This window comes from Lepidochelys kempii, chromosome 14 (genome assembly GCF_965140265.1).
Source record: "Lepidochelys kempii isolate rLepKem1 chromosome 14, rLepKem1.hap2, whole genome shotgun sequence".
Classification (NCBI taxonomy): domain Eukaryota; kingdom Metazoa; phylum Chordata; order Testudines; family Cheloniidae; genus Lepidochelys; species Lepidochelys kempii.
The window spans coordinates 32,104,952-32,130,718 of record NC_133269.1 but is presented as its reverse complement, the minus strand read 5'-3'; the positions used below and the strand labels follow the sequence as shown (position 1 = coordinate 32,130,718).

At 53.3% G+C, this 25,767-nt stretch overlaps 1 protein-coding gene and 2 pseudogenes across 5 annotated transcripts in view; 2 read left to right on the top strand and 1 right to left on the bottom strand.

The window, feature by feature from the left end:
* The window catches only part of LOC140898275 (butyrophilin-like protein 2), a 1,102,357-nt gene that overhangs the window by 297,281 nt on the left and 779,309 nt on the right, over window positions 1-25,767 (top strand). The window lies entirely within an intron of this gene.
* On the top strand, window positions 14,096-19,208 carry LOC140897988 (C-type lectin domain family 2 member D-like; annotated as a pseudogene).
* The window catches only part of LOC140897985 (tripartite motif-containing protein 10-like), a 205,099-nt pseudogene continuing 202,416 nt past the window's right edge, over window positions 23,085-25,767 (bottom strand).

The following is a 25,767-nucleotide window of genomic DNA, read 5'->3' as shown; positions in this document are numbered from 1 at the left end:
TGAGCGGTGCTGGGCCCAGAGTCCAAGGGCAGTTCACCAGACATCTCGTGGGAAGCCCAGAGACCAAAGGAGCAGGAGAGATTCCGGCCCCACTGACCCATGGGAACTTCCCACAGAAGAGCCTACACAGGGCTCTAGACACGGCCACTTTGGGTGTGTACCAGAGTTCACTCACCGCTAGATGCTGGCCAGGCCTCGTGTCACCGCTTTCTCTCTGGGCTAGCAACCCCGCTCATACTCACTCTTGCAGTTTGTTGGCTGGGAACTCAGCCCTCCAACCAGGTGACTGTCCTTTACTCCACTCCTTCCTGGGTTGTGCTCCTTGCAAACAAAGTCCCAAAATGTCTTGAACAGAAACAAGGTCTTCCACCCTCATGGGGAGTTCTGCCTCAGCCTGATTTCGGTTCAGGTTGCCCTTCTTGGGTTTCTCTGGTCTTCTATGTCCCCTTCCTTAGGGACAGTGAGAGAAGCCAGTCCTACCCTGGACTCCAGAGTTTGGCCCAAGGCCGTCTACTGAACAGCTCACTCTGCTTCTGGACTTTTGATGCTGTTTTCCCTTGTTTCCTCTCAGGTGGGGCTCACTTGATCATCAATTTGGCCTAGCCCCAGGCTAGGCAGCCATTGGCCAGGCCAACCTGTTAGATACCTCCTCCTTCAAATCTGGTCCAGCCCGGCTGACAGGTTTGCTGAGGGGATGGTGAAACCCCATTGCTGATCAGAAGGAGGTCAGAGTCTGTTCTCTAGGAGCTGAAGGTCCATTTGTCCTGCTGCGGGAAGTGGAGCTGGAGGGCAGAGATGTTAGGTGAAAGAGACTGCATGATGGAGTTGGAGACTGAGGGACGGGAGCCTCCTCCCAGAAACCCTGCCAGGAGAAGAGGTTTGAGGAGGAGTTCTCTGGGGAGCCTCTTGCTTGGAAAAAAACAAGGTTGGCACATTGATGGAGATGTCTCTGTCCCAGGGATGGGGGAAGCTCCCAGCCAGGCTATGCAGCAGGGATCCCATTTCTCCCCCAAGAAACCCAGATGCCCAAAGAAGTCAATGGCTCTTACCTCCAAGAGGGAGCGGGGTCTTCCTTCTCAGCCTCTTTGAGAACTATCACTGCTTGGCTTCCTTGGACAAGGGACCTGTCCCCACTGCTCCTAAGGTGGTTCAGCTTCTGACTGCACCCATCTGGGAGGCTGTCGCACACCCCAGGGCCTAGAAGACACGGGGGGAGGAGGCTCCTCTTTATCTCAGACTCGGAGAGCCCAGAGAAGGGCTAAAGGAAGAATAAAGGGCAGGAGATGAAGCTAGCCCTGAGCCTCTGTCCCATCCTCACCTCTTCAAATGTGGAGCTTCCTGAGCTTCAGTTGGGCACGCAGTCTGTAGCCCTGACCCAAAGGTCCTTCTGCGCCATATGGGGCAGGAAGATCTCTGCCTGGGAGCACGGGGAATGGGATGGGGGTGAGATCAAGGAAAGAGGGGAGGGATATGGGTGTGAGGGAAAGAGCTCCTGCCCCAGATGAAGGAATTTGGGGGGCCAAGGGAAGGACACAGCTCCACAGAGAGGGGAGAGAGTTTCTGCGAATGCCAGGGCCTCCATTTCTGCTTCCACTAGCCTGGCATTTACAGTGAGACAGAGCAGTACCTGCAGCAGGGAGTGGGACTTGCTGAACAGGGAGGGGAACCTTGAAGAGCGTCAGATGAGCCACAGTCCTTGCAGCGCCTCGGGCATCTGGTGCAAGTGCCGGATGATGTGAAGCTGGCACATGACCTTGGCTGTGACATCCTCGTGCTGCAGGGGAACGAGAACATGTCAGAGACTGAGACACTCCCCAGAAATCAGGGAGGATGAAGAGCACCTGGAACCAGCACCATCATTTCCACCCAGCAGCTGCTCATGTCTGAGTGGTAGATTCACCCTCCTGACCCCTAGGATGGAGGCTTGCTGTCCTCTCTAGTGACCTCCAGTGCCAACCCCCCTCCTTGTCGGGTGAGCTCCTGCCACCTCCCCATCAGTGCCCATGACAGCTGTTCCACCTCCAACCCACCTGGGGACACCGCTCAAGTTCGGAGAACCCTCTCTTCCACCCCTACCTCCATCCCCACCCAGGTAGGGCAGGGAGGGGGCTCTAGAAGGGTGGTGGGGGGCGGGAGGGATTCTGGCAGCAGTGAAGTGGGATGGGGAGAGCTTGAGACCTTTCCCCAAGACACCCCAGTGACAAAAGCTGAAACCACAGGATGGCAGCCTTGTTGAATGGGGCAGGTCAGCAGCCCCTGCCAACTGAATCCTCCCAATCTCTCGAGAGCGGGTCCAGCCTTACCAGCAGCAAGACCAGCTTCCCACGCCCATGTGCCTCAGTCAGTCACCATCACCAGTCAGTCCTTGGCCTCCCAGGCTGCCAGGGATGGGAGCAACTCTCGATGGTGGCTGGGGTGACATGGACACTAGACCATGGGGAAATGGGTGCAGCTCTGTGGGGCAGGAAAGGTTCCCAGAGGGCACTTAGGGGACTCTCCTGTCCTTCCCAGGAGTGATAGCAGAGCACCACATCCTAAGAACAGAAGTCCATGAAGTCCAGAAGTCCACACTAGGCTCCTTGCTACCAGGCCAGTGCATGGCGAGAGGATTGGAAGGAGGCCCTGGGCCCCACGCCAAGCTTCTGAGTCGATTGCAGCTGCTTACCGTGTCCCCCATCAGTTGCTGGGCTTCCCCCAGGAGGGAGTAGACGAGCACCAGCCCAGCCTGGCTGACACGCAGCAGGGGGTCATAGATGGCCAGCAAAGCTGTCTGCACGAAGGATCTTCTCTGCCCGACGGAGAAGAATTTTCCAAAGACCTAAAACCAAGAGGACATGAGGCTCGAACAGATTGCCCAGAGCCAGCCTCCATGTCCTGGAGGTACAATGGCGTCTCATTCCCCAAAGAGTGGGGAAGAGAGCTGCTGTGGCCAAGGCAGTTCATTCCCCAGGAGGCTTTCAGGGTCCCAGGGCTCAGGGAAGCCCCTTTATTAAAAGGTCGCAGATACTGAGGGACCAAAGCCTCCAGTGGCTCTTTCGGGAAGGCAATTTATGGCAGGGGCCAGGATGGGCTGGAAATGGATCTCTAATGTGTGTGAGCAGGCCCAATCTGCTGTGCAGGGCACAGAGATGACAGGGGACCCTGTCTTGCTTCCAGCAGAGAGATCTCCTTCACCTCAGCGGCTAGAAGAGTGTGCGTGTGGAGGGGGTTGGAGCTGACAGACCAAGGGTCTCTTCCCCGAGCTAAGCGATTTCTCTAGTTGCTGGCTATGGCCTCTGCAACTCCTTGGTTTCTTCAAGGGGAATCCAACCTGCAGCCTGACAAGAACAAGGAGACTCATGGCCCAGTCCCAGTGTGGGACCTTTGGCACCAGCGTGTCCCACTGGTTGCTGGATGAGGAACTCTGAACTGGAAATAAGGAGCGGGCTCTTTTCCTGTCTCCAGGAGGCATCCACTGCAGGGAACCCAGCCAGCTACACTCCCTGAGCTGTGTCATGCCCTGGCACAGTGCCCTTACCTCCCCCACTCTGGCTGTATTCTTGTAGCCCAACAGCCTGCTGTCCTGGTGCCAGTCGTAGCACCAGAGATCTTCCGCCTCATGTATGGTCAGGCCTGGAAGAAAGAGAGAGAGAGAGACTTTTCTCCTCATTCTGGTTGCAGTTTCTGTGTCCTTCCAATCCCATTGGTGGCTGCACAGTGGAGTGGAGAAGAACAGAGGAAGAGAGAGACTTGTTCTCCAGCTGGGGTCAGTCTGAGAGAAATGGTCTGGGGTCCCATTATCAACCTGTGGTCACTCTCAGTCCGCTATTGAGTTCCGTGTCCCAGCTGGGTTCCTTACCCCTCTGTTGGAGCAGCAATTGGTAGAGCCGGTAAGTCCCCTCCCTGGCCTGCCGGCTGATGTTCTTGTCTGGATCGCTGACAAATAGAGCCAGCTGGGCCACATGGTGCCCCATCCAAGGGAACTCAGCTGAGATCTAATGGAAGGGAGAGCAGAGGGGACTCCATCAGCATTTTCCTCTCAGCTCCCTGTCTGCCCTGGGCCAGAGGGCTCCTTCCCCTTAGCCCCTCTGCAGGAGATGCCGGGGGAGAGGAGCTTGAGATCGAGCCTTCATTTGCTCTGCTGCCAAGGGAGCCCGGGATGCCAAGCAGGGGCTGGAGCATGGTCCCCTTAAAGGCCCAGGGACAACACTGAACCAGGACAAGAAGAACTTGACTCAAGCCTAGCTCAATCCTGCTCTGACTCTGCCTCCCCATGAAGAACCCTCCGAAGCCACAGCCCCGGCAGCAGCAGCAGATCCTGCAGCCCGCTGGAGCCAGCCCACCTCTGCCTGGAGCCAGCAAGCTGGGCTCGGAGCTCACTTACGTCAAACTCAGGGAGGGTGACTGTGTATCTCAGCAGGGCTGTGCTGCTCCTGATAGCCCTGGCTCGCTCCTGGGACACCCTGGACACGACCCAGAGGTTGACATGCTGTGGGGAAAGGAGGCAGGTCAGACTCAGTGGCCAGCTGCTCCTGCTTTACAAATGAGCCCGCCACGCCTCCAGCCCCAGGGGCCTGAGACATTCTGCGCAGGGGGGAATATCTGAGTCCTTGATGGCAGAGCTTTAGAAGGGGATTCTTTCCCCCAGGATGCAGCTTGTACCCTTCAGGTCACAACTTCTCCGCATCTCTCTAGATTGGGACAATGTTCGGGGTCGGGGCTGGTCCCATCCTCCCAGAATTCCTGATTCCTGAACAGTTCACCAGAAAGAAGACTGAACCCTCGGCCCTTCCCTGCTACGCAAATCCTTGGGGGGATGTAGGGAGTGACTGAGAGCACAATCCCCCCAGGAATTTCAGAGCAGATCAGGGGGAAGGGCTGATTCCCTGGGGCCCTCCTGTTTCTCTAGGAAGGAGCATGTGCCTCTTCTCTGAGAACTAGCTCCCTAATCTCATGGGCTCTGTGTGTTGGAGGGGAGGGGGAAGGGTGGATTTTCCGACTCTCACTCCCCAAGACAGCCAGGAGCCCTGTGCTTAGTGCTCAGCAGAACCAGGCAGAGCTCTGGCTTGGATCCCAGCTCCTTCCTCTGTTCCTCAAGAAGGAAGGACCTGACACTACATTGTACTGACTTCCCCAAGCAAGGACGGCCAACTGGGGACCCAGCTAGGAGGACAGAGTAGAAAATGGATCTTCCAGTCTCTCCTTTCCAGTCCCCCAAAGAGTTACGGTGAAATGGGGCTCACCTCCAAGATGAAGTGGAGCCTGTCTGTGTCTGGGGACTCTGCCAGCAGGTTCCCCAGCATGGCATCCAGGACCTCTGCGATGACTTTCTGCAGAGTCTGCAAAGCATGGGTCAGACTTAGGGAACCTGGGCCTACACCTGCCACAGGATGGGAAGAGGGGTCTCTGGGAAGCACTGGGGAGACTCCCAAACACATCTCCCAGCCTCTCTCCTTCACATCCCACTGCAGGCAATTCGCAAGAATTGATGACCCCTGGACCTTTAATCCATGAGCTTAGCAGGTCTCTGCAGAGGGCCTTGTAGGCAGAAGAGTAGGAAACAGCCAAGTTGATATGGATGGAAGCTGGGCTTCTGGGCAAAAACACGGCTTATGAAAGAAAGAAAGAAAGAAAGAAAGAAAGAAAGAAAGAAAGAAAGAAAGAAAGAAAGAAAGAAAGAAAGAAAGAAAGAAAGCAATCCCCCAGGGAGGCGTAATCTCTTCCCTGCTGGAGGGAAGGATGCAAGCCTGCAGCTTGTTCCATCTCCACTACCCCACCCCTAAATCTGGAGCTCCAGCGAATCAAGGGAGTAGGGACCAAGGACCACTCTGGAAGAGGAGGAGGATGAAGGAGGAGGTACCTGGATGCCGGTGGTGTCCTTCTCCGTGCCTAGGGTGAAGACGGAGTGAAGGGCAGCTCGCAAGAGGTGGGTCTCTAGGGCTGGCTCCAGGGCAGGTTTCATGGTGCTGGCAAGAGAGAGGAGCTGCTATTAGACTGTGCAGTACTGGGTGGGACTGTCGCCAAGACAGACACCAAGCCACAGGGATAGAGGCACAGTCTGGCGAGAATGGAAACTGAGGCACTTCGCTAGGGAATGACAAGGCCAAGGTGTCCCAGACAGACAGTGGCAGGACAGGAATAGCTGCTGTTCCCTGGAGCCTGCTGCCCCTCCTGTATCGGAGCCCGGGAGTGAGCCCCTCCCCAAGGCCCCTGTCATGTTATGGGAGTGAAAAGAAGAGCCCTGCCAGGAGAGAGTGACCCTCCCCACCCCACCATCTCTGCCAGAGGCACCACTCTTGGGAGGTGACTTGGGAGGGACAGTGACGGTGACTCCCAGCCTTGGGCCTGAGCAGCACTGGGGTGAGGGGAGCCGGCAGGGTGGGGGGGTGGGGCTGTCTCAGTACCAGAGGTAGCCCACTGCAGCCAGGGAGTGGGCGAGGACGGCGCTGGGTGACGAGTCATCGGGAAGCTCCTCGATGAGCTCCTGTGAGTCGTGAAAGAGACAAAGGAGCGTGTGAGATTCACGCCCGACTGACGCCTCCCAGTGAGGAGATGACACCGCCTGTGCCCCACATGGCCAGCAGGATCCCCCACCACCTCCCACTCCTCCAATTCCTTCCTGCCCATCCGACTTGTCCCCCTTCTCGGATTCCTGCCCAGCTCACTCCCAATCCCCTTCTCTCCTCCTCCCTGTCAAAACTGCCCCCATTCAGCCCCATCCCGACGACTGAGCTGGGACCATGAGATTCCTTGTCCCCCACTCTCAGCTGCCCCCCAGCCCCACAATTCTCCCCCTCCCTCCAGCTGCCGTATGGCGTGTCTCACTCACCACGATCCTCTTCACCACAGCCGCCTTGCAGCAGCGCGGCTCCAGCGTGTCCTCCCCTCTCTCCCGTGCAGCCAGACATGCGGGGTAGATGGCCTGAAGGAACAGGAGCTGCTGCCCCTCATCCTGTACCCACCGGGAGTGGGGTATAGCGAGAGAGAACCTGTTAATGAGGGACCTTCCTGCCCCACCCACACCAGCTCCAGGGCTCAGGCCTCAATGGGGGATTGTGGGGACCCACCTATTGTCCAAATCCCCCACCACTCCTACACAAGCAGGATCAGGAACTGGGACAGTGCCTGTGCGGGGAGATGACTTTGGCTGTTGTGGGACACCCCCATCTTGGGGGTCCCACATCATGGGTGTAAAAGGGCCCCATTAGGGGTGGTGGATCATGAGGGACAAGACCCTCGGCAGGGGGTGGGGATCCTGGGAAGGGGCAGGGCAATCTTGGTTCCAGCCCAGTGGGGAACATTTGTACCTTATCTCTGCACTGGAGCTGCTCTCGGATGACCTTGAGAGCAGCTTCATCTTTGGCCACGTCCACCCCTTCCTCCTGCTCCGAATCCAGGGGGGTCCCTGCACCAGGGAGGGAAGTCACGGGCGTGGTGGGCAGAGCAGGATTCAAGACCCCCCTTCCCACCTCAGGCACCCAGGGCAGATGGGGCCCCAAACCTCCCTCTCAGGGATGCCTTCAGCCCCCAACAGCTGCAGAAGCCCAGAGAAGAACCCCCGCTCCACTGGCCAGGACTCCAGGGGAGGTGCCGATTCCCCCGGCCCTGGAGCAGCAAGGACCAAAGTGGCAGCAGCTCTTCACACCCCCACCCCCAGGTCCCCGTGCGGAAGGGGCAGCTGTGTGATGGCTGCTGCTGTCCGTGGGGTTCGCGGGGCTCAGGCCAGACACCTGGGATGGGGACCTCCCCCCTCCCCGTATTCCTGGGAGAGCATCTGGGCCCAGGGTGTTCACATCCCGTCCTCAGCCCTCCCGGAGCCCAGCCTGGCTCCTCACCTGGAACAAAGCAGTGGCCTCCATCGGCCTGGCTGCTGCCAGATGCCCAGGTGCTGCCGCTGTCCCAGGCTGAGCTGCCCGTGCTGGGACAGGGACCTTCCCCCTCCTGGCCTGCAGGGGCTGGAAGGTCCTCAGAAACCGGGCAGGGCGATGCCTCCTGATGGGAACGAGGTCTGGGCTCCTGGGGCCGCTGCTGCCCACACAACAAGCCCCAGAGCCACCCTGCCCGGCGCCCCTCCTGGGCTGGGTCCTGTCTGCGAAACCGCAGCCTGGGCCAGCTCCATTGGGGCCTAGTCGGGGCCTCTCCCAGCTCGGCGCCTGCGCCGGGAGCCGGGTTCCTTTTCCAGAAGGCCGGGCACTTCCGCCGTCTGGCCTGGACGGGAGCTGCTTCCCCGCCAGCAGGGACGCAGGGGTTGCTCTGCCCCTTGGGAAGATGGCAGCTGCTTCCCTCAGGCTCTGGGGCCACCTGCAGAGCCTTCCTCCGCAACATCCGCAGGAGCCTGGCCATCCTGGAACCGAGCGGGGAGCAGGGGTGAGACTGGGCTCAAGGCAGCCTTTCACTCCTGGGCCTTTTCCGTCCCTCCTCCTCCCTCCTCCAACCACAGCCGCCCCCTCTGCCCGCACAGGAGTGCAGGGAATGCCATCTACACACACGGGCAGGAGTTCATTGCATGATCCGCTCCCAATGTTTCCCCTCGTAATCCCTGCTGCTGCAATAGCCAGGAAGTCTCATCCTTTTCCAGCAATGAGGTCAGTCCCAAAGACCATCGGTTACTCTGGAGAAGCAGTCCCCTCCTGTCGTCCCAGGCCACTGTCCCACCCAGGCTAGAGAAGGAACAGAACCCAGGAGTCCGGACTTCTCCTGGGAAATCATTCCTCACATCAAAGTCACAAAGGCCCTCGGCACAGGAAGCACAGAGCCCTCCTCGTTCCCCATTGATTTCCAGGCTCAGCAGCTCACAGGGTCTGGCTCACCTCAGAGACTCTCAGCCTGGGGAAGGGTTGGGAGGGAAGGGCTGGGAGGGGAAGGGCTGGGAAGCCCCATTGCTGGAACCTTTCCAAACACACTGGAGACGGCTCTGGAGAAGCCCCTGCCTGGCCTAAGAGTGAGGGGCTCTTGGGGGCTGTTTGCAAATGAAATCCCCCTTTGGAGATAGTCTCTCCCCCAGACAGAGAGGGGAACACACCGAGGAACCCGAATGCCACTCACGTGCTCTCAGTGATGGTACAATGAATGGCGGATGTTCAGGGTCAGCAGACGTCCCTCACCCTCCTCCTCACTCTCCAAGCCCAAGGCAGGCTGGAGAGGGTGGGACCTCAGGAGTTACCCTGCCCAGCCAGCAGGCAGGGTGATGACACGAGGGCGATCGACTGGCTGTGAAAACAAGAGTCTGTCTGATTGCCAAGGGACGGAGAAACTCAGCCAGCAGCAGGGGGTGCAGAACACGGCCCTAGGGCGGAGGTGACAGCGCCTCCGGGATCCTGACATCCCAGCACTTTACTCACCTTCCTGGAGCCTCCCAAACCCACTGGGCTGTAGCCATGGGACCCCAACCCTACTGACGGCAAACGGGCCTCAGCTGCGACCACAGAGTCACACCGAGTGTCAGAGCCATGGATGGACCCCTTCACTGACCACTGCCGCACACTCCCTCCCACAGCTGGCAATTGCAACCAGGCCCTAATGTCTGGTCCCCCTGCCTTTGAGAGAGAGTGTCACTCCTGCTTCCATTGCTGCGGGACTGTGGGACTTTGGGCAAGTTGCTCCCCCTCTCTATGGCTCTCTGGGACTCACATTCCTGAATGGGCTTTATAAAAGACAATGGTTAAAGTTTGGCCCCAACTAGTTCTTGTTTTTCGAGACTATCCATTTTAGCAAAGTTTAGAGTTCTTGACATTCAACACCTGGAAACATCCCTTTCTCCTTCGCAGATGGCCTTAACATCCCTTATCTCACCCAGGCTTCCTGCTGCCTGGAGTTAGAGAATTGACCCTGTTCCCTTTGGACCTACCCAAGGGGTCACACAGCGAAGCGGTGACGGAGCCAGAAAGAGAAGACAACTGTCCTGATTCCTGTTCTAACTAACAGACAACAACCCCCCAGAGGCAGGGATAAGGCCCAGGAAATAAGGTGTGAACATTTTCATGGAAACCTTTTTCTGTCAGAAAATCCATTCAAACGAAACCACTTTGTTTCTTGAAATCATAACAAGTAGGATGAAAATTCTTTGCAAAAATATCTGTTTGCAAAACAAGAGCATCTCCTGTCCGTCACAGTGCATTCAACTGTCTCGTCATACACAAAGGGGAGACACTATGCTCTAGAAAATTGGATGAGATGCTTCAGTCTGAGCTAAGTAGTTGCTGCTTTTCACAATTTCAAAACAATAAAATACAAATCAAATTGAATATTAGGTTATAATCTGATATGGCTCAGTGTGATAGGACACCCCCTAGTCTGCACTGCTCCGAGTGACACTGTTCAGTGGATCCCCAGCATCCACCCATGGCGAGGTAGGTGGGAGAGGATTGTTATTCCTTCTTGACAGAAGGAGAAACGAAGGCTGAGAAAGGAGCAGGGACTTGTCTTAGCTGATGCAGCCAGTCAGTAGCAGAATTGCTCTCAAATGAGCTACAGACCAACAATTGTTCATAGTAATTATTCAGCAATTATTTCAGAAGAACTGGAATGTTCGAGAGGATCATTAACTGCTCCGAGACAATGAATGGAGAGCAGCATCCACATTGGTCAAACGTATAACTGATTGTGACTTATTTGCTTGGTCATAAAAGAGAACAACAAAGACCAGAGTTTCCTCCCTGTCAATAGCCCCCTCCTCAGCCAATCAAGGTTGAGACTTTGAGGGGTGGGAGGCTAAGGGTTCTCATTAAATAGCCCAAAGAATGGCCCCGGTCACCACGGAGGGGATCACTCTCGGAGCACTAGTCCAGTCTCACCTCTCTGTGAGGGCCTCCCACAACCCCCCCGGACCCCGCTCCACACACAGAGCTCCTGGTGGTGGGAGGAGAGCAGAGGAAAAGGACAAAGGAAGCAAGAAGAGAAAGGTAGGAGGGACAGAGGAAAAGGGAAAACAAAAGGAGAAACCCCAATGTCCCCAGTAATTCTAAGGGACAAAATCCTAGGTCGGAAATAAAATACTGCCCCCCCCAATCTAATGTTTTCCTTTCCTAAAAATCAGCCAGCACCTGATGGATCAGACTGAACAGGTTCCAAACCTCTCCGAGGCTCTTACCTTCTATACAGGGACGTCTGTTTTCGAGCAAATCCACTAAAAGAAAAGGAGAAAACTCCAAAGAGGGTCCTCCTTGCGCTCACGTACGTGCAAGTGAATGCTCTCTCAGTCCTCCAGGAGAGACCTCGAGAAGGAGACGTGCTGAAGCAAAGCCACAGGGATCTCCGAGCTTGCCCCTGTCCTGCACCCCTGTCCTGCCTGGCTGATGTCAAGTTCTCTCTGTGAGGTCATCGCCTCCCCACCACCTTTGTCCAATAGGCTGAGGTCCTGCCAAAGGCCCTTGTGATGTCACTGCCACACCCACCACTCCCTTGTAGTGCTGATGTCCTGCCCCTGTCCAGCCACGTTGGATGTTTCAGCCGCTTCCCCTGGATCACCCCACTCAATGTCACTTCCTTGTGGGGTGACACCGACTACATAGTAGAACACAGAAGTTCTTCCCCAGGCCGCAATTAGGTTTTCACAAGTTAGTTGACTTTATGGCCAGAAGGAACCATTCGAGCATTTAATCTGATCCCCTGCGTATCCTAAGGCCTCCTGTATGTCAGAAGAGCTGGGCTTTTCTTTTACTCAAACATTTTCCAGAAAGGCATCTAGTCTTTATTCGAAGAGATCAAGAGATGGAGAAGCCATCATTTCTCTTGGTACTTTGTGCCAATGACAAACCACCCTCTTACAAATCTGGGTCTTATTGTCATTATCCTTTTTCTGATTTCTGCTTCCATCCATGGGGTTTTGGCATGCCTTTCTCTGAGACATAAAAGAGCCCTTTTATACTCAACATTTTCTCTCCATGAAGTCAAGCAACTCACTTCTCATTCTTCTCTTGTATATACTAAGCAGATTGAGCTTTTTCAATGTCTCATAATAGGGCATCATCCCCATCACTCAGTTATGAATCTTTTCTGCACCCTCTCCAATTGTTTTAACATAATATTCAAAATGTGGACACAAGAACTGGATTCAACATTCCAACATCAGTCTCACCAATGCTCTTTCACTTCCCTTTCCATCCTCACTACTCTATCCAGCCAAGAATGGCTTTAACCTTTTTTAACACAGTTTCACATTGACAGCTCATGTTGAACAGCTTGTCCACTATGACCCCAAAATCCTTTTCAGGGTCACTGCTTTCCAGCGGATTGTCCCCAATTCTGTAGGGTGCCGCCTGACTCCTTTGTTACTGGAGGTATGGGGTTGCATTTGGCTTTATTAAAACCTAATTCTTTAGTAAGTATTTTAGAAGAACTAGCCCATTAGAGAGAGAATCGTGAATTACTCCAAGACAATGAATGGAGAAAAGCGGCAAGAGCAATCAAATACATGTTTGGTTACGCCCTATTTCCTTGGTCTTAAAAGAGGGTCACAAGGACCTGAGCCTCCTCCCTCACAATAGCCCCAAACTCCCCCAATCAGCATTGAGACTCTGAGAAGCAGAAAGCTGAGAGTTCTCACCAGATGTCCCGGGTCACCACCGGAGGGAGTCACTCTTAGAGCACTATTCCAGCCACATGTCTTTGGGAGGGCCTCCCGCAATGAGAGTTGGAGTGCAACCCCCCCTCCCCCCCTCCGTCCCCAACTCCACACGCACAGACAGGTCCTGGTGGTGAAAGGAAAGCAGGGGAAAAGGACAAAGATGCAAGAGAAGACGAGAAAGGAGGGAGAGACAGGAAAAGGGAAAACAAAAAGGAGAAACCCCAATGTCCCCAGTAATTCTAAGGGACAAAGTCTTAGGTCGGAAATAAAATGCTGCCCCCGCAATCTAGTGTTTTCCATTCCTAAAAATCAGCCGACACCTGATGGATCAGACTGAACAGGTTCCAAACCTCTCCGAGGCTCTTACCTTCTATACAGGGACGTCTGTTTTCGAGCAAAACCACTAAAAGAAAAGGAGAAAACTCCGAAGAGGGTCCTCCTTGCGCTCACGAATGTGAAAGTGAATGCTCTCTCAGTCCTCTAGGAGAGACCTCGAGAAGGAGACGTGCTGAAGCAAAGCCACAGGGATCTCCGAGGTGGCCCCTGTCCTGCACCCCTGTCCTGCCTGGCTGATGTCAAGATCTCTCTGTGAGGTCATCGCCTCCCTACCACCTTTGTCCAATAGGCTGAGGTCCTGCCAAAGGCCCTTGTGATGTCACTGCCACACCCACCCCTCCCCTGCAGTGCTGATGTCCTGCCCCTGTCCAGCCACATTGGATGTTTGAGCTGCTTCCCCTGGATCACCCCTCTCAATGAGCGTTCATTGTGGGTTCAAGCCGAACACAGTAAAACATCAGAGGCTTCTCCCCATGCTACGCTCATTTTTCATCAATTAGCAGACTTTATGGACAGAAGAGACCATTAGAGCGTGTCATCTGACCCCCTGCATATCACATGCTTTCTGTAGAGCATAGGAGCTAATTTTTGACTACACACGTTCCAGAAAGGCATCTAGTCTTCATTAGAAGACATCAAGAGGTGGGGAATTCCCACCACTTCCCTTTCTAGTTTCTTCCTTTGGTGATTCGTCCTCACTGTTGAATATGTGTGCCCTCTTTCTAATACGAATTGGTCTCTTTTGAGTTTCCAGCCACTGGGTCTTGTTATGCTTTTCTCTGATAGATTAATGAGCCCTTTAATACCCAATATTTTCTCTCCATGAAGTCACTTCAACACTTCAATGATGTCACCACCCAATCTTTTTTATAATCTAAACAGGCTGAGCTCTTTCAATAGCTCACTAGCATCTGCCAGGAAGGGAGTCCCCACAGAGGGACACCATAATCTCCCAGGGAGGGAAAAGGCTCTCACTGCCATTTCTTAACCTCATGGGGTGTTCTCCTGCTCTGCCAACCCCACCCCTTTTTCAGTATCTCCAGGTTCCTGAGGGAGCAGGAACCAGAGGCCATCCTGCAGCTGGGACAGAGATGGAGGTTGATGACCTACCTGCCCGTGGTGACCATGGTGCAGGACAGCCCTCAGGACATGCGAATGCAGCTCCAGATCTGCATTGTGTTGGAGAGCTTTACAAAAACTAGACAAGAACGGTGCATGTTCCAGGGCAGCTCCAGCCCCGGTGCTGTCAGTGAGACGTGTCCTCCCAGCCCTGCCTGACGGGTCTTTCTGTTTCAGACCCTCCTTGGAACTGCCAGAAAAGTCCAACTTGTAGAGTTGTGGTTGCAGTGATAGTTGTATGGTCTGCGTTGATTGCTGCCATCATTGCTCTGGCAGGTGAGTTCCCAGCTTCCGCCCGGCTCCCTTCCCCTCCATCTACGATCTCCGCGCATCCCATTCCCCCGTGACCTACCACACTCACTCTCTCCTCCCGGACTGTCCGGCTTCTGCCCCTGGGGCAGAGGATTCCTGGGGGATCTTCCTCCCAGACCCCTGCACCTGGGCACTCTCTGTGTCAGGACGATCTGACTGACATTAGCCCCCCCAGCCCATCTCTGAGCACTTTGGACCCAAGTCACCTTTGCCACACGCCATGAAGCAGTCCCTGACCAGGGTGTCCAGTGGGACAGGATGCAGTGCAACACTGAGCCCTTTGCCTTCCCTGTGTTGCTCTGAGGTTACCAGCTTGGCCTTCCTGGATCTTCAGGTCACGCCTGTGGCCGGGCGGCAGGTGCTGCCGTATTACTGAAATGAGCCGTAGAACTCAGTCTAGACCCCTCCACCAGCGCAGTGTGGAAACCCACCAATCGCTGAGCTTGGCCAGGAAGGGTCCCTTAGCACCATTCACTCCCCCGGGCTGCCCAGACAGCGTGTGCTTGTGCAGAGGGCGTCTGTTTGCGGTGAACATGAACCCTGTTGTATCCCCCCGTTGTCTGGGGCAGGGCGTGCTGGGGAATGTCGGGGGTGGGATTTCTCTATTGCCCTGGGATCCGATCACTGGGCCCCAGGAGGGTTTAGCAGCTGGCAGAGGGGATTGAATCCAGGTCTGTCTGCATTAGGAATCCTCTGTGCCGATGTCATGACATCCGTGCAGTTGAATTGGGGCAAACCGCTAAAGCAGACGCACTGCACTGGTGCACAAAGGAGCTTGCCTTGCTGCAGTTCGCTGCAGGAAGTTACCAGAGCGAGCCGCACTGCTCCAGCGCATCTCCAGGAGGTGTTTTCCCTGATGTCACTGCGTCACTGTGATTATACTGGTGCAGATTGCTCGGATACAGATGGGCCCTGAATCCCAGCTCCCTGCTGTAATGGCAGGCTGCTGCAATGGGCAGCATTGGCTCTCACTGTGTAAGGTGGGAATCTGTGAGCTTAGGGTTGGTTACACACCTGCAGGTGCAGGGAGCTCTGCAGAACATGTGGCATCTGAGCTGGAGATGGATGGTGGAGACAGCCTGTGCCATCAACTGTTCGTCACTGACTTCTCTGCTCAGTTCAGTAGGGCAGGGGTGTGGGCTACCATGCACTGGACAGTTAAATCTACAGGGTCAGACATGCCTTGTGAGTGAGGTGAACACATGCTCGCTTTCTGATCACCGCTGCCACGTTTCCTAACTCTTCCCAACTTAGAGTGTCTGTTCCTCGCTGAGCGCCAGCCACATGGGAAGGCTTGAAAACCAGCTACCGAGTTACTGTGGTGCAAACAAAAGTGACGTGCTCGAAAACATCTGGAGGGGTTTGAGTCCAACTCCTCCTAACTAGACAGGCCTTTCAAATCCTCTTTGGTGTCACTTATGGGTGACCCCACTGCTGCTCTTTCATGGCTCTGAAAGGGTTACACTGCCATGAGGGCTTCCAGAAAGTGCCTTTCTTGCTGCTGTGTTTGGGGAGAGAAAAGTCTGCAGGTAGGAGGTGAATTAAGTTCCATCATTCCTGGCCCACAGTGCAACAGGTCACTTCCCGTGGCTGTAGTTTCTGGCGCCCCCTTGTGGCTTTCATGTCCCTGAGTGAAAGTTCCCATGTTCTTCTCAGTAGTTCACCTGCTGTTTGTTGCTAGGTTGAACGTCCAGCTGTTGATCTTGTGCCTGGGGTGAAATGCTCTGAGCTGTGTCAGTCCCTCGCAGGCTGGGAGTGTCCCTGGAATCCTTCTTGCCAGGCAAATTTACAGTGACAAACTTCTCCGTCCCCCTGCATCTGATTGCAGTGGACCAGCCCCAGCTGGGGGTCCCAATGGGCTTGGCAAGCCGGTCAATTGACTGCCTGTTTGGCCGCAGTCAAATGCTCCAGCGAGAGCCCTGGGGGTAGGAGGCAGCCTGCCTTTCGGATTGCGTCTTGGAGCCTCACTGGTGTTTTCCAGAACTTGGTTTCATTGTTTTGCCTTTTTTTTCTGAGCTAAAATAACTCAGTGAAGTACATTTTTTAAAAAAAAAAATAAGGTAGATCCGTATCTATCGAAAGCTAAACCTACTGTAGACAATGACGTCTTGCTCTTTTTTCTTCCTGGCGGGAGGTAACCAGTTCTGATAAATTGGTATTTTAAAATATCTGACCACTCTTTGACAGATTTGACTGGTCAGTTGACCAATTTTTGTACCAGTCAAATGCCCAATTCTCGATGCAACTCTTACCCTCCATGTGACTGTCTCATTCTCAGCGCTGACCTCTCAGCTTTCATCAGCTGATCTGTGCCCCCCTGCTAGCCCCTCGTGCCCGGACGGCTGGATGGGATACTGAGGGAAATGCTACTATTTCTCAGAGAGGGAAGGGAGCTGGACCGACAGCCGAAGCCGCTGCTCTGCCCTGGGTGCCTCCCTGGCTGGGATCGACAGTGAGCAGGAAACGGTGAGAGACTCTCGAGTTGCCAGACACTAATCTGGGCACAGGGGTGGCTGCTGCAGCAGTACCTGGGCTCTGCCCCATGGGGTGAGGAGCAGCTGTGAGCCCTCCCGTGCTGGGAGGCTGGAGTGAATGAACTTCCAGCCGCTGAACGCCAGCCCTGGCTGGGCCCAGGGCCCTACTGTCTGTGTGTGATCACAGGGATTGCCCATTCTCCACTGCCCCCCTCCCCAAATAGGGAGACAGCTTCTGTCTAGGGCAGGGCTGGCTCAAGCATCTCCTGGCCTGCTGGCTGCTGGAGTGGGACTGAGAACCCAGCCAGTGCTCCTGTTGTGGGGATGGGAAAGGAGCAGCCAGCTGAGGAGGCGGGGGAGGAGGGGATCCTTTCACATTGACCCCTCCCACTTCAGCTTGACTCGCTCCCTCCTCCTGCCTTGCTGGGGTGAGCGGTGGCTGCTCTGTGAGAAGAGACGTCTCTGCAGAAAGCTCAGACCCAACAGCTGCCCCCAGCTCAGGGGGACTTGGGGTGTGGGTTACTGGGAGCACCGGGGTGGGGCTGCTGTGTGCGGTGGGAGGGTTAAGACTGCCCGGGTGATCTTGTGCTTTGCAAGAGGGAGGGGAAAATCTCCGCCCCCCGAAAATAAACTGAGCACCCTTCAATATTTGACTGGGATTCTCTGCAGCACAGAGCCCTGGAGGGGGAGGTGGGGAAGCACCGGAGCTGGGGCTGATACCTGCTGTCCCTCAGCTTTCGTTAAGGCGTTCCTGCTGCACCATAAGGGTGTCTATGACCATTGGATCGGCCTCTGGAGGGAGCAGGGTCAGCCCTGGAAATGGGCCAATGGCACCAAATTCAACCACCTGTGAGTCTCTCTCACCCCCCTGGACTAATTCCCTGGGCTTGGGGATTCTGGTGTCTGAGCGGTTTGAACTCAGGTAGATCCACCATTCAGTGCTAGTGAAACCACCAGACACGACCCTGGTCCGTTCGCGTCCTGCGTGTATCGGAGACCAATGGGAGCCGGTGTGTCCCTGAACTCTCGGCTCCTCCCCGCAGCACAGTGCTGGGCCGGAGACAGAGCCCGCCATAGCCAGAGGTGCCCTCGCAGCGCGCTGGGATTTCAGCTGGGACACTCGCTGTTCTCCCCCAGCCCTCTTCAGCAACGTCCCTGGGGTGTCTGACCCGCCCTGGGGAAAGGAGGCAGCAGGGAGCTCAGGTTAACAGTGGCTGCTAGAGAGGGCAACATGCCGAGCGCTGCATTGCAGGTGCAGGTCCCGCTGGGGATTGCAGCCGGCAGGTTTGAGTGACTTGGCTGGTGAGGCCTCTGAATCCACAACAAGGCACCGATGTTAAGGGAGCCTGCGGTTCACAGGTGCTGGACGCCTGGGGCTCCCACTGGAACGGGGTACAGTAGTGATGGCTGCCCAGCCACCACCCTGCGATGGGTTTCAGTGGGCTCCAAGTGTGATCACAAAACCAGCGCTGCTTGAGCCCGGAGCAGGGTTTGAACCCCGGAATTCAGCACTAGAAGCATAAGCCTCTGCCATAGGAGCGAAAGAATCCACTTCTTTAACTGAACCCCCTCCCCCCACCTCCGATTGATAAAGCTCTTATGCAGGCCAGCCATTAGAGGAGGATGGAGACCCCCCACTTCCCTGGTCTGGGTTACTTCAGTACTTTGAAAAGTCAGGCTCTTATGGCGCTGGGTCAGGGCTCCCCAATGGACAGTCCCCATTCTGCTGTATTGGACCCAACCTTTGGATCCTACCTGCTTCCAGCCTGACTGGGTCTGAATAGCCACCAGACACTGTCCCGAGTTTGGGCCTCTGTGGCCCTCTCCTGGGGTACAGACTCCGTGTCCTGAGCTCTGCTCCTGAGGGGCTGGGAGAGTAGCTGCTCCACACTCAGGCCTGCACTGTGGAGAACGGCTCCCCTGGCTGGGACTGATGTGAAATGCCTGGCCTCTGCCTGACTGCAGCACCCTGGCTTCTGTGTTGCAGGTTTCAGATAAGAGGAGGAGGTGACTGCTTATCTGAACGATGAGAAAGGGGTCAGCAGCTCACGGTGCTACATGGGAAGACGGTGGATCTGTAGGAAACTTGAGGTGTATGTGATGGGAAAAGAGACTGCATTGGAAGGGGGCTCGAAATGGGACTCCTAGACGTGACACTGATCCAACTCACACCTACTTGAACGAGCCAAGTCCCCGTTCGTCAGCCTGGCCAGGATCTCAAAATCAGGCAGCGGGGCCCGCAAGCAATAAGTGTGTCTCATTTAAACTGTGGATTCTTCCAATGTGCCTTCTGCTTTTGAACCTTTAAACTCAGGGTCACATTAGGAGCCACAAGGACTCCAAGATCTCTTTCTTGAGTGGTAACAGCTAATTTAGATCCCATTGTTTTGAATATTTTTTGTATTTTTGTATTTTTTCCCCAAAACCACCTCTATTGACCCCTCAGTCTGGGACAGGTCCTCAGATTTGTCACATAAAAAGAATGGCTGATGTGTGGGAATCTCCCACACCTTTGCAGTGTTGACCTGAATTTTATGGGCTAATGTGTTTACCGCTCAGCACTGATCTGATCAGAAGATAATTTAGGTTCTTGTCCCAGTTCAGGCTATAGGGATAGAGAACACAGAGAGTTCAATATTGTGAGAGGACCCTCCGGGTGTGTGGCAAGACACTTATACTGAGGACAAAACCAACTTGTTAAGATCTTTATTAAAATAAAAGAAAGAAGCATAAATGCTACAAAACACAGAGTCACAAAGAAGTAATACAATTCTATGACCCCTGGTGGTAACATTTCTATTCTAAAAGACTACTAAAGCTAGCATATTCACACCCATCCCTGAAGACCTGGTAGTAGGAGACAGAGGATCAGTCTTGTCTCTGGCATGTCTGAGGAACTAATGGTCCAGGCTTCCCAAATTGGTAGGGCTTAGGTTCAAGTGTTGAGTGGCTAGGATATATTGTGAAACTGAGGTGATAGCTTGATAGAAGATAGGAAAATGTGACCCCTTTGTATGGTTGTTTGCCATCTTATAGGGTCCCGGTACTGCCCGCTGTCAGAATCTAGGCCCAACCTACCATGCCCAAATCTTATTTCCTCAACCCCATAAATCTTCAGGTACGCTTACTCTATAGGTTAACATGTTATGCCATATACTCATATGTATTAGTATTGATGATCTCATTCTCGAAACCGTTATCCCTGACCTAACTCATGACTTCCATGTTCTGCAGTGTGCCTTGCAGTTACCGGTCTGCTCCAGACTTAAGGTTAGCAGATTCAAGTTTTTTGTTCAGTTCCCCAAAGCTAAGGGGGGCAACTGGTATGCCATTTATCTATGCCAAAGTTTACAAACACTTATACTAACTTACTCTAGCTAATCGTACAGGATACAGGCCTGAAGGTTATTTGCATTACAGCCAACTATTATGAATAACCATGAATAACCCTTATGAATAGCATAAACTGGAATTCCACATAAACAAAACCCCAGAAAATACTATGATTAATTAATAATAGGATATGATAACAAAATAATATGAATCAAACCAAAAGAAAACATATTACGCAATATGGCAAGCTAGCAAACTGACCTTATGGGCTACAGCAATGAAAACCCATGCAAAGAAAATATTTTGCTTCTCTGCAATGGCCTTGTCTTCTGAAAGTGCTCCTTTGGCACCTCGGTTACCTTGGGGCCTCACTGATTGTTTGGAAGTCTTCCTACTTCTGATGTACTTAAAAAACATTCTGCCAGGGAGGAGTGGGGAGCCCAGTCTCTCAGTCCTTCTCCCCTCCCGCCCCCACCCCACTGCCTCTCTTAAGTTGATGGAAGCACTCCTGGTAAGGATGCGCATGACTGACAGAAGGAGAGTAGTGTGGATGTGAATAGTTTGACTTATGTTTGTAGTGCAGACATGCCCTCAGTCTCTGAGGACCTTGAACTGCTTTCACCAAATGCCCACGCATGCCACCACCCCACAAGACTGGTAATCATAGATGCTGCATTCAGAGCAATAATTTTTACTTCAGCAGGATTTTGTTGTTGTTGTTTGTTAGTTTGTTTGTTTTGCAGGGGGGTGCTTATTGGCCTACATTTAGAGAATTAATGATATGGATGGTGGGATGAATTGCACGCTCAGCAAGTTTGTGGATGACACTAAGATTGGGGGAGAGGTAGATATGCTGGAGAGTAGGGATAAGGTCCAGAATGACCTAGACAAATTGGAGGATTGGGCCAAAAGAAATCCGATGAGGTTCAACATGGACAAGTGCAGAGTCCTGCACTTAGGACAAAGAATCCCATGCACCGCTACAGACTGGGGACCGACTGGCTAAGCGGCAGTTCTGCAGAAAAGGACCTGGGAATTACAGTGAACGAGAAGCTGGATATGAGTCAACAGTGTGCCCTTGTTGCCAAGAAGGCTAACGGTATATTGGGCTGCATTCGTAGGAGCATTGCCAGCAGATCAAGGGAAGTGATTACTCCCCTCTATTTGGCATTAGTGAGGCCACTTCTGGAGTATTGCGTCCAGTTTTGGGCCCCCCACTACAGAAAGGATGTGAAGAAATTGGAAGGCAACAAAAATGATTAGGGGGCTGGAGCCCATGACTTATGAGGAGAGGCTGGGGGACCTGGGGTTATTTAGTCTGCAGAAAAGAAGAGTGAGGAGGAGGATTTGATAGCAGCCTTCAACTACCTGAAGGGGGGTTCCAAAGAGGATGGAGCTAGGCTGTTCTGAGTGGTGGCAGATGACAGAACAAGGAGCAATGTCTCAAGTTGCAGTGGGGGAGGTCTAGGTTGGATATTAGGAAAAACTATTCACTAGGAGGGTGGTGAAGCACTGGAATGGGATACCTAGGGATGTGGTGGAATCTCCATCCTTAGAGGTTTTTAAGGCCTGGCTTGACAAAGCTTTGTCTGGGATGATTTAGTTGGGTTTGGTCCTGCTTTAAGCAGGGGTTGGATTAGATGACCTCCTGAGGTCTCTTCCAACCCTAATCTTCTATGATTCTATGAATGTTTGTTAGGTATATCTGGCTCTCGTTTTCCATCTCTAAACTCCCTCACAAAACTCCCTGATTTACTAGCTCCTCTGGTACTTAGGAGCTGCCTTTTAAAATTTCTGAGTTAGTCCTGCCCCTTCATGAAGGCCTTCAAAAATCACAGCTGGGAAATTAAAGGGAAACAAGCCAACAGAACTTTTTGTAGGCTTCATTTACATTAAGTAAATGTCAGGCTTTAAAGCAGCTGAGAGGATCTTCAGTAACCAGAACATATGGGAAAATGTCCAAAAAATTGAAGCATAGTTCTTTTGAGGAACTAAAATGGCACAAATGTCCATGAATTAATGTATGAAATTAAAGAGTTACAGCTTCACTTTCAGTAACATTTTATAAGTCATCTCTCCCTCTCTCACACTCTCTCTTTCCTTCTCTCTTTCCTTTCATTCTATCCATTTTTGCTCATAATCTTTTTTAGCTTTTGTTACCCACCCTGGTTTATTTCTGACTTTTCCATTCTCCTCTAGTCACTGTTAACTGATTATTTTTCTCTCATAGTCTCCATTCTGTCCCCCAATTTTACCCCTTCCCCATTTGCTCCCCCTGGGTGTTTCCCCTCTCAAGAATGTTTTCCTTTCGCTCTATCCATTTCTGTTTTTCACCCTTTTTCTAGGACTCTCCCTTTATTCTTGCTTCCTCTGCTCCCTCTGGTTAAACCCACTCTGTCCCTGCTTCTTCCAGTGTTCATTCCCTCTGAAGCACCTGGCATTCGCCACTGCCGTAAGACAGGATACTGGGCTAGATGGACCTTTGGTCTGACCCAGTCTGGCCATTCTTATGTTCTTAATTCTTAGAAAATCATGAGATTGACACACCGCTTGCCCCCCCAAAAAAGAGATTTTTAAAGAAGATTCTATAATGGTTTCTGGTCTGTCTCTTGGTTTTTAATTTTCCCCTATGTCTGTGTGACAAATAGAGACATCCCATATCTACAGAGGAATGTGACTTTGGCCCCTGTTGCAGGAGCTGTCACTGGGGGGCCCCAATGAGATCTGATTAAAGAGTTTTGTACAAAATGCTCCCTGCTGGTGTAGAGGTTCCAGCTTCTCTCTAAACTCCAAATCCCAATTAATTAATTCTCTATCCCTGCTGCCACCACATCTGCCTGTCCCCCAGCCCAGCAATTACTTCTCCCACCAAAACCCTACATCCCTCCCTGCCCCACAGTGACCCTCTGCTTCTCCTTCAGCTTCAATGGGTCTCCCTTTCTCTCCCGCCCCCCCCCCCCCGCCTCCCAAAATTCCTGGTGCTGCAGAGATGGAGGGGGAGGAGATGGAATAAGGAACCAGAGGGTTGGGTACACGGGAGTCCTCCAGGGTCATAGAGACTAGCATGACTGGGGCTAGGGAAGCCCATTTTTTAATTCGCCCCATGTATTAGTGACACTGTCTGACTGAAGCTCCCCAGAGTCCTCCTGGACCATAGAAGATAGCGACAAACAGTCTAAATAGCTCCCTGGGCAATGAGATTGGCTTCTCCATCTTGATTACTTGCTTCTTTCTGTGGTTTCACAGTCCAGACATGAGACCCCAAGGACCCTCCAGTGTCATAAAGACTGGAGTTTCCAAGGCTAGAGAGGCTGATTTCAGGGTCCTCAGTGCAATATTCCACCCCCTGTGTCTCAGGGACACAGTCTGAGCTCGGATCCTGCCCCCACCCAGAGCCAGGGGTAGATTCTCTCCGCAGGGACAGAGGCTGGTGGGAAAGTGAAGATTGGGGCCTTGTTATCAGCATCGAAAAATGTCACTTGGCCCCATTCACAGTCCAGACAAACCTGGATCCTCCTGGGGACCTGGCTCAGGGGTAGTATGGTTGCAGGGGAGGTGAGAGCCTGGAACAGACCCAACTACTGCACAGCCCAGATCCCCACTTCAGGGTTAAAGTTGACTTCTCCCTTCCTCCTCACAGACTCTTTTGCCACTCCCACAGCCCAGAATCCTCTGTCCCCCACCTCCACATCCCAGCAGTATATCCCTGAAGTGAATCCCTCAGAGCCCAGCACACAGGCCCAGGAGTCAAATCTCTCTGGATTGTTCGGCAGATGTTGCCTGGTGTCTCCCCATTTCACACTTTTCTGATCCTCAGACAGGATGAGTCGGGGATGAGCCGTGTCTGGATCCAGAATCACATTCACTACGGGAGAGAGAGAATCAGAGTTCAGCCCTGGGGGAATCTGGGACCATTTCTCACACTCCCTAACATCCCTGCTTGGCAGTTCCTCAACCTGTGTAATGGGATCCACTTCTGTACTTTCTCATTTGAATATAGAGCCTGCAGCTCCCTGCTCCCCAGCTGGGGCTGGTTCATTCCCAGCAACAGAGACTTGGCAAGGAAGGTAGCAAAAGCTTGTAATTAGGAGAGTCCTGAGGAGGCAGGTACCAACTTTGAACCCCAGAGGGAGTCTCCTCCCATAAATGCATCCTCCACTGCCAGGCCTGGGAGCAGAGATGAAGATGCAGCACAGGGGAAGAGCCAATAGTTCAAGGCCAGTGAGCAGGAAGCAGGAGGTGGCAATGGGTGGGGCAGCCCCTTGCCAGCCCAGAGAGAAGGGAGGTCTGCAGGTGGCAGCACTAGAGAGACACCATCTCCCCAACCCACAAAGCAGCTGCAATGGCACAGTTCAGCCCTGCCCAAAGGAGAAGAGCCATGGGGAACAGTCTGTCCCCCAGGTGAAATGGGGAAGGGTGTGGCAACCAGGAGGCTCTCTCTCCTGACCACCTTGAAGGTAATATTGGAAAGGCTTGTCAATGTCAATACAAATTCTCAGATCACAATTAAGGTGGCTTTAGGGCTGGGCAGTGCAAGTGTCTCTGGTTATTGCTGTGTGGGAGAGTTGCTTTCATGGACATTTTCTGTTAATGGAAGGAAAAACTCCCCCAAAGCTCACCCTGGATGTGTGATCCCAGAGATCCTCCCTTCCCTGCTCTAGCTCAGGAGGGAAAGAGTCTGGAGGGGAAAAGGGTCACAGAGATTAGAGCACAGCGTCTCTGATTTACAACACCAGCCTGGGGAGCTGCTTCTCTCTCCTGAATGCCTGAGAATAAGCAGAGATGCCCTGGCAGTTCGTCCCCCTGGCTGCTGAGACTTTCTGTGGTGGTTGCTTTTTCCCTCCTTCCCAGCTGCATCTCCCTACTCTTCCACACCTTAGTGTGCAGGTGGTTGAATCCCCCTTGGTGCATCAGAGGATAGCCCTGGATGGTGCAACCAGACTCAGAACTAGAGTGACTGGATGGAGCCCACAGTGCACAGCCAGTGCACGGGGCTGCCCACCCTACATGTCCCCTCCTTTGTGTTCCAGAAGGTGAGGACAACCTAGCCTCTTGCTTCTCTTGCTTTCCTCAACCAGGTCCTGTGAGAAGGTGTTTCCCACTCATCCCTCACAGCTGGCCCTCTGTAACTCATCATCACCTCTTGCACCACAAGCCTCCCCAGCCACCTTTGACACGCCACCTGTATTGGCTGAAGGACATCCAGCTGGTCCACCTCTGTACCAGTCCCCGAGAACATCTGTACATGCTTGTGCTCCACACCATCCACTTCCTTGCCTTTGTGTTCCATCCTGACTCCAAATGGTGGGACCTACAGGAGAGAAAATGAGGAACTGTGGTGGGCCAGCCTGTACTCCACTTTTGTTCCACAGCCCACTGGGGATATTAGGTGGTGTGTCAGCTTGCAGCCCCTTTTCCAGCTCTTTTTGAACCTCTTAAAGTTCTGGCTGCAATATTCCCTGCACCTCCTGATGTATACACACCCCATTTGTGACTTCAGAAAGTGGCAAGACCTCCTTATTAATCTCCTCCTGGTGATGGCCAAGATGGCCACACATCACTGCAGGAGGACAAATCTGGAGGGAGGAAGAAGTGCTCTGAGACTGTGGCATGTATATCCATTCCCTTTTAAAATCATGTCTCCAGGCA